At 47.3% G+C, this 7,549-nt stretch overlaps 1 protein-coding gene and 12 non-coding genes across 13 annotated transcripts in view; all 13 read right to left on the bottom strand.

Moving 5' to 3' along the window:
- Positions 1-7,549, bottom strand: part of sall1b (spalt-like transcription factor 1b) — a 50,818-nt gene that overhangs the window by 13,548 nt on the left and 29,721 nt on the right. The window lies entirely within an intron of this gene.
- trnae-uuc lies at positions 101-172 on the bottom strand. The gene has a single exon. It is a non-coding gene; the product is annotated as a tRNA-Glu (tRNA).
- On the bottom strand, positions 577-648 carry trnae-uuc. The gene has a single exon. It is a non-coding gene; the product is annotated as a tRNA-Glu (tRNA).
- On the bottom strand, positions 1,408-1,479 carry trnae-cuc. Its single transcript has one exon. It is a non-coding gene; the product is annotated as a tRNA-Glu (tRNA).
- On the bottom strand, positions 2,365-2,436 carry trnae-uuc. Its single transcript has one exon. It is a non-coding gene; the product is annotated as a tRNA-Glu (tRNA).
- trnae-uuc lies at positions 2,938-3,009 on the bottom strand. Its single transcript has one exon. It is a non-coding gene; the product is annotated as a tRNA-Glu (tRNA).
- Positions 3,415-3,486, bottom strand: trnae-cuc. The gene has a single exon. It is a non-coding gene; the product is annotated as a tRNA-Glu (tRNA).
- trnae-uuc lies at positions 4,338-4,409 on the bottom strand. Its single transcript has one exon. It is a non-coding gene; the product is annotated as a tRNA-Glu (tRNA).
- Positions 4,815-4,886, bottom strand: trnae-cuc. The gene has a single exon. It is a non-coding gene; the product is annotated as a tRNA-Glu (tRNA).
- trnae-uuc lies at positions 5,772-5,843 on the bottom strand. Its single transcript has one exon. It is a non-coding gene; the product is annotated as a tRNA-Glu (tRNA).
- On the bottom strand, positions 6,344-6,415 carry trnae-uuc. The gene has a single exon. It is a non-coding gene; the product is annotated as a tRNA-Glu (tRNA).
- On the bottom strand, positions 6,821-6,892 carry trnae-cuc. The gene has a single exon. It is a non-coding gene; the product is annotated as a tRNA-Glu (tRNA).
- trnae-uuc lies at positions 7,394-7,465 on the bottom strand. Its single transcript has one exon. It is a non-coding gene; the product is annotated as a tRNA-Glu (tRNA).

The raw sequence follows: 7,549 nt of genomic DNA, 5'->3' as shown, positions 1-7,549 counted from the left end.
GCCTACTGGAAAACCAAAAAAGGGGAGTAGAGTGGGTACCGTCTAATGGGGTATTGGATGAGACTGATCGCTTTGCAAGTCCATGCTGGCTAAATATCTTTTCCCATACCGGGAGTTGAACCCGGGCCACCTGGGTGAAAACCAGAAATCCTAAACGCTAGACCATATGGGACTCACGTGCCGAGCTGACAACCTCGAAAGAGGTCATACCAAAAAAGTCCCGGGTACCTGATTTGCCCAACAGAAAACCAGCAAAGGTGAGTCAAGCTGGTACCATCCAGTGGAAAAAGGGGGATTGGGTCAGACTGATCTCTCGACAAATCTGGCTAAATGTCTATTTCTTGACTGGGAGTTGAACCGAGGCCGTCTGGGTCAAAACAAGAAATCCTACTGGGACTCGATGTGGAAGTGGTCGGCCATGGTTGTTTGAGATGAAGTGGACTCAGACAGAAACATTCAGGTGTCTGTTATTGCAAACACCAACGCTGAGAACGCAGCACACACACATCTTTTCTTGAGGAGCACAAACACGGTGCACACTGATCTCTCTACTAATCCATGCTGGCTAAATGTCCATTCCCATACCGGGAGTTGAACCCGGGCCGCCTGGGTGAAAACCAGGAATCCTAACCGCTAGACCATATGGGACTCACACGACCACGGCCCAGTCATTTACAGTCTACTAAGTGGAACAGGCCGGGCGTTAAAGATTCTGTCATGCACAACGCCCAAATGGGCTGAATTAAATTAAACTAGTCATAAAGACATGCTAAGGAAAATTTCAAATCAAGATCGGATTTGTTGTCGATTCTCTCTGACCAATCAGCAGTCTGTAGTGTTTTAATCTCACCTTTTGGTATTACCTCAGCTCGCTGGGAACCTCGACGGAGGTCATACCAAAAAACGTATCAGGCACCAGATTTGCCTACTGGAAAACCAAACAAGGGGAGTAGAGTGGGTACCATCTAAAACCAGAAATCCTAACCGCTAGACCATATGGGACTCACGTGCTGAGCTGAGAACCTCGAAAGAGGTCATACCAAAAAAAGTCCCGGGTACCTTATTTGCCCAACAGAAAACCAGCAAAGGTAAGTCGAGCTGGTACCATCCAGTGGAAAAAGGGGGATTGGGTCAGACTGATCTCTCGACAAATCTGGCTAAATGTCTATTTCTTGACTGGGAGTTGAACCGAGGCCGTCTGGGTCAAAACAAGAAATCCTACTGGGACTCGATGTGGAAGTGGTCGGCCATGGTTGTTTGAGATGAAGTGGACTCAGACAGAAACATTCAGGTGTCTGTTATTGCAAACACCAACGCTGAGAACGCAGCACACGCATATCTTTTCTTGAGGAGCACAAACACGGTGCACACTGATCTCTCTACTAATCCATGTTGGCTAAATGTCCATTCCCATACCGGGAGTTGAACCCGGGCCGCCTGGGTGAGAACCAGGAATCCTAACCGCTAGACCATATGGGACTCACACGACCGCGGCCCAGTCATTTACAGTCTACTAAGTGGAACAGGCCGGGCGTTAAAGATTCTGTCATGCACAACGCCCAAATGGGCTGAATTAAATTAAACTAGTCATAAAGACATGCTGAGGAAAATTTCAAATCAAGATCTGCTTTTATCAGTGGAGTCGTTAACGAACTAAAGTAAAAACAAACTGAGCTAACGTTAGCAGCAGCTCAGCTGTGAACACCGCAAGGCTAGCTGCACACCAGCTGCTAGCTAGGTTACTTCCAAACGGATTTGTTGTCGATTCTCTCTGACCAATCAGCAGTCTGTAGTGTTTTAATCTCACCTTTTGGTATTACCTCAGCTCGCTGGGAACCTCGACGGAGGTCATACCAAAAAACGTATCAGGCACCAGATTTGCCTACTGGAAAACCAAACAAGGGGAGTAGAGTGGGTACCATCTAAAACCAGAAATCCTAACCGCTAGACCATATGGGACTCACATGCTGAGCTGAGAACCTCGAAAGAGGTCATACCAAAAAAAGTCCCGGGTACCTTATTTGCCCAACAGAAAACCAGCAAAGGTAAGTCGAGCTGGTACCATCCAGTGGAAAAAGGGGGATTGGGTCAGACTGATCTCTCGACAAATCTGGCTAAATGTCTATTTCTTGACTGGGAGTTGAACCGAGGCCGTCTGGGTCAAAACAAGAAATCCTACTGGGACTCGATGTGGAAGTGGTCGGCCATGGTTGTTTGAGATGAAGTGGACTCAGACAGAAACATTCAGGTGTCTGTTATTGCAAACACCAACGCTGAGAACGCAGCACACACACATCTTTTCTTGAGGAGCACAAACACGGTGCACACTGATCTCTCTACTAATCCATGCTGGCTAAATGTCCATTCCCATACCGGGAGTTGAACCCGGGCCGCCTGGGTGAAAACCAGGAATCCTAACCGCTAGACCATATGGGACTCACACGACCGCGGCCCAGTCATTTACAGTCTACTAAGTAGAACAGGCCGGGCGTTAAAGATTCTGTCATGCACAACGCCCAAATGGGCTGAATTAAATTAAACTAGTCATAAAGACATGCTGAGGAAAATTTCAAATCAAGATCTGCTTTTATCAGTGGAGTCGTTAACGAACTAAAGTAAAAACAAACTGAGCTAACGTTAGCAGCAGCTCAGCTGTGAACACCGCAAGGCTAGCTGCACACCAGCTGCTAGCTAGGTTACTTCCAAACGGATTTGTTGTCGATTCTCTCTGACCAATCAGCAGTCTGTAGTGTTTTAATCTCACCTTTTGGTATTACCTCAGCTCGCTGGGAACCTCGACGGAGGTCATACCAAAAAACGTACCAGGCACCAGATTTGCCTACTGGAAAACCAAAAAAGGGGAGTAGAGTGGGTACCGTCTAATGGGGTATTGGATGAGACTGATCGCTTTGCAAGTCCATGCTGGCTAAATATCTTTTCCCATACCGGGAGTTGAACCCGGGCCACCTGGGTGAAAACCAGAAATCCTAACCGCTAGACCATATGGGACTCACGTGCCGAGCTGACAACCTCGAAAGAGGTCATACCAAAAAAAGTCCCGGGTACCTGATTTGCCCAACAGAAAACCAGCAAAGGTGAGTCGAGCTGGTACCATCCAGTGGAAAAAGGGGGATTGGGTCAGACTGATCTCTCGACAAATCTGGCTAAATGTCTATTTCTTGACTGGGAGTTGAACCGAGGCCGTCTGGGTCAAAACAAGAAATCCTACTGGGACTCGATGTGGAAGTGGTCGGCCATGGTTGTTTGAGATGAAGTGGACTCAGACAGAAACATTCAGGTGTCTGTTATTGCAAACACCAACGCTGAGAACGCAGCACACACACATCTTTTCTTGAGGAGCACAAACACGGTGCACACTGATCTCTCTACTAATCCATGTTGGCTAAATGTCCATTCCCATACCGGGAGTTGAACCCGGGCCGCCTGGGTGAGAACCAGGAATCCTAACCGCTAGACCATATGGGACTCAAACGACCCCGGTCCAGTCATTTACAGTCTACTAAGTGGAACAGGCCGGGCGTTAAAGATTCTGTCATGCACAACGCCCAAATGGGCTGAATTAAATTAAACTAGTCATAAAGACATGCTGAGGAAAATTTCAAATCAAGATCTGCTTTTATCAGTGGAGTCGTTAACGAACTAAAGTAAAAACAAACTGAGCTAACGTTAGCAGCAGCTCAGCTGTGAACACCGCAAGGCTAGCTGCACACCAGCTGCTAGCTAGGTTACTTCCAAACGGATTTGTTGTCGATTCTCTCTGACCAATCAGCAGTCTGCAGTGTTTTAATCTCACCTTTTGGTATTACCTCAGCTCGCTGGGAACCTCGACGGAGGTCATACCAAAAAACGTATCAGGCACCAGATTTGCCTACTGGAAAACCAAACAAGGGGAGTAGAGTGGGTACCATCTAAAACCAGAAATCCTAACCGCTAGACCATATGGGACTCACTTGCTGAGCTGAGAACCTCGAAAGAGGTCATACCAAAAAAAGTCCCGGATACCTTATTTGCCCAACAGAAAACCAGCAAAGGTAAGTCGAGCTGGTACTATCCAGTGGATTACTAGGTTACTAGGTTACTTCCAAACGGATTTGTTGTCGATTCTCTCTGACCAATCAGCAGTCTGTAGTGTTTTAATCTCACCTTTTGGTATTACCTCAGCTCGCTGGGAACCTCGACGGAGGTCATACCAAAAAACGTACCAGGCACCAGATTTGCCTACTGGAAAACCAAAAAAGGGGAGTAGAGTGGGTACCGTCTAATGGGGTATTGGATGAGACTGATCGCTTTGCAAGTCCATGCTGGCTAAATATCTTTTCCCATACCGGGAGTTGAACCCGGGCCACCTGGGTGAAAACCAGAAATCCTAACCGCTAGACCATATGGGACTCACGTGCCGAGCTGACAACCTCGAAAGAGGTCATACCAAAAAAAGTCCCGGATACCTTATTTGCCCAACAGAAAACCAGCAAAGGTAAGTCGAGCTGGTACCATCCAGTGGAAAAAGGGGGATTGGGTCAGACTGATCTCTCGACAAATCTGGCTAAATGTCTATTTCTTGACTGGGAGTTGAACCGAGGCCGTCTGGGTCAAAACAAGAAATCCTACTGGGACTCGATGTGGAAGTGGTCGGCCATGGTTGTTTGAGATGAAGTGGACTCAGACAGAAACATTCAGGTGTCTGTTATTGCAAACACCAACGCTGAGAACGCAGCACACGCACATCTTTTCTTGAGGAGCACAAACACGGTGCACACTGATCTCTCTACTAATCCATGCTGGCTAAATGTCCATTCCCATACCGGGAGTTGAACCCGGGCCGCCTGGGTGAGAACCAGGAATCCTAACCGCTAGACCATATGGGACTCACACGACCCCGATCCAGTCATTTACAGTCTACTAAGTGGAACAGGCCGGGCGTTAAAGATTCTGTCATGCACAACGCCCAAATGGGCTGAATTAAATTAAACTAGTCATAAAGACATGCTGAGGAAAATTTCAAATCAAGATCTGCTTTTATCAGTGGAGTCGTTAACGAACTAAAGTAAAAACAAACTGAGCTAACGTTAGCAGCAGCTCAGCTGTGAACACCGCAAGGCTAGCTGCACACCAGCTGCTAGCTAGGTTACTTCCAAACGGATTTGTTGTCGATTCTCTCTGACCAATCAGCAGTCTGTAGTGTTTTAATCTCACCTTTTGGTATTACCTCAGCTCGCTGGGAACCTCGACGGAGGTCATACCAAAAAACGTATCAGGCACCAGATTTGCCTACTGGAAAACCAAACAAGGGGAGTAGAGTGGGTACCATCTAAAACCAGAAATCCTAACCGCTAGACCATATGGGACTCACGTGCTGAGCTGAGAACCTCGAAAGAGGTCATACCAAAAAAAGTCCCGGGTACCTTATTTGCCCAACAGAAAACCAGCAAAGGTAAGTCGAGCTGGTACCATCCAGTGGAAAAAGGGGGATTGGGTCAGACTGATCTCTCGACAAATCTGGCTAAATGTCTATTTCTTGACTGGGAGTTGAACCGAGGCCGTCTGGGTCAAAACAAGAAATCCTACTGGGACTCGATGTGGAAGTGGTCGGCCATGGTTGTTTGAGATGAAGTGGACTCAGACAGAAACATTCAGGTGTCTGTTATTGCAAACACCAACGCTGAGAACGCAGCACACACACATCTTTTCTTGAGGAGCACAAACACGGTGCACACTGATCTCTCTACTAATCCATGCTGGCTAAATGTCCATTCCCATACCGGGAGTTGAACCCGGGCCGCCTGGGTGAAAACCAGGAATCCTAACCGCTAGACCATATGGGACTCACACGACCGCAGCCAGTCATTTACAGTCTACTAAGTGGAACAGGCCGGGCGTTAAAGATTCTGTCATGCACAACGCCCAAATGGGCTGAATTAAATTAAACTAGTCATAAAGACATGCTAAGGAAAATTTCAAATCAAGATCTGCTTTTATCAGTGGAGTCGTTAACGAACTAAAGTAAAAACAAACTGAGCTAACGTTAGCAGCAGCTCAGCTGTGAACACCGCAAGGCTAGCTGCACACCAGCTGCTAGCTAGGTTACTTCCAAACGGATTTGTTGTCGATTCTCTCTGACCAATCAGCAGTCTGTAGTGTTTTAATCTCACCTTTTGGTATTACCTCAGCTCGCTGGGAACCTCGACGGAGGTCATACCAAAAAACGTACCAGGCACCAGATTTGCCTACTGGAAAACCAAAAAAGGGGAGTAGAGTGGGTACCGTCTAATGGGGTATTGGATGAGACTGATCGCTTTGCAAGTCCATGCTGGCTAAATATCTTTTCCCATACCGGGAGTTGAACCCGGGCCACCTGGGTGAAAACCAGAAATCCTAACCGCTAGACCATATGGGACTCACGTGCCGAGCTGACAACCTCGAAAGAGGTCATACCAAAAAAAGTCCCGGGTACCTGATTTGCCCAACAGAAAACCAGCAAAGGTGAGTCGAGCTGGTACCATCCAGTGGAAAAAGGGGGATTGGGTCAGACTGATCTCTCGACAAATCTGGCTAAATGTCTATTTCTTGACTGGGAGTTGAACCGAGGCCGTCTGGGTCAAAACAAGAAATCCTACTGGGACTCGATGTGGAAGTGGTCGGCCATGGTTGTTTGAGATGAAGTGGACTCAGACAGAAACATTCAGGTGTCTGTTATTGCAAACACCAACGCTGAGAACGCAGCACACACACATCTTTTCTTGAGGAGCACAAACACAGTGCACACTGATCTCTCTACTAATCCATGCTGGCTAAATCTCCATTCCCATACCGGGAGTTGAACCCGGGCCGCCTGGGTGAGAACCAGGAATCCTAACCGCTAGACCATATGGGACTCACACGACCCCGGTCCAGTCATTTACAGTCTACTAAGTGGAACAGGCCGGGAGTTAAAGATTCTGTCATGCACAACGCCCAAATGGGCTGAATTAAATTAAACTAGTCATAAAGACATGCTGAGGAAAATTTCAAATCAAGATCTGCTTTTATCAGTGGAGTCGTTAACGAACTAAAGTAAAAACAAACTGAGCTAACGTTAGCAGCAGCTCAGCTGTGAACACCGCAAGGCTAGCTGCACACCAGCTGCTAGCTAGGTTACTTCCAAACGGATTTGTTGTCGATTCTCTCTGACCAATCAGCAGTCTGTAGTGTTTTAATCTCACCTTTTGGTATTACCTCAGCTCGCTGGGAACCTCGACGGAGGTCATACCAAAAAACGTATCAGGCACCAGATTTGCCTACTGGAAAACCAAAAAAGGGGAGTAGAGTGGGTACCGTCTAATGGGGTATTGGATGAGACTGATCGCTTTGCAAGTCCATGCTGGCTAAATATCTTTTCCCATACCGGGAGTTGAACCCGGGCCACCTGGGTGAAAACCAGAAATCCTAAACGCTAGACCATATGGGACTCACGTGCTGAGCTGACAACCTCGAAAGAGGTCATACCAAAAAAAGTCCCGGGTACCTGATTTGCCCAACAGAAAACCAGCAA

This window comes from Micropterus salmoides, unplaced genomic scaffold (genome assembly GCF_014851395.1).
Source record: "Micropterus salmoides isolate LMB-PRFRI ecotype aquatic unplaced genomic scaffold, ASM1485139v1 Ms_hic_scaffold_8, whole genome shotgun sequence".
In the NCBI taxonomy this organism is placed as follows: domain Eukaryota; kingdom Metazoa; phylum Chordata; class Actinopteri; order Centrarchiformes; family Centrarchidae; genus Micropterus; species Micropterus salmoides.
This window is presented reverse-complemented; position numbering and strand designations above follow the sequence as displayed.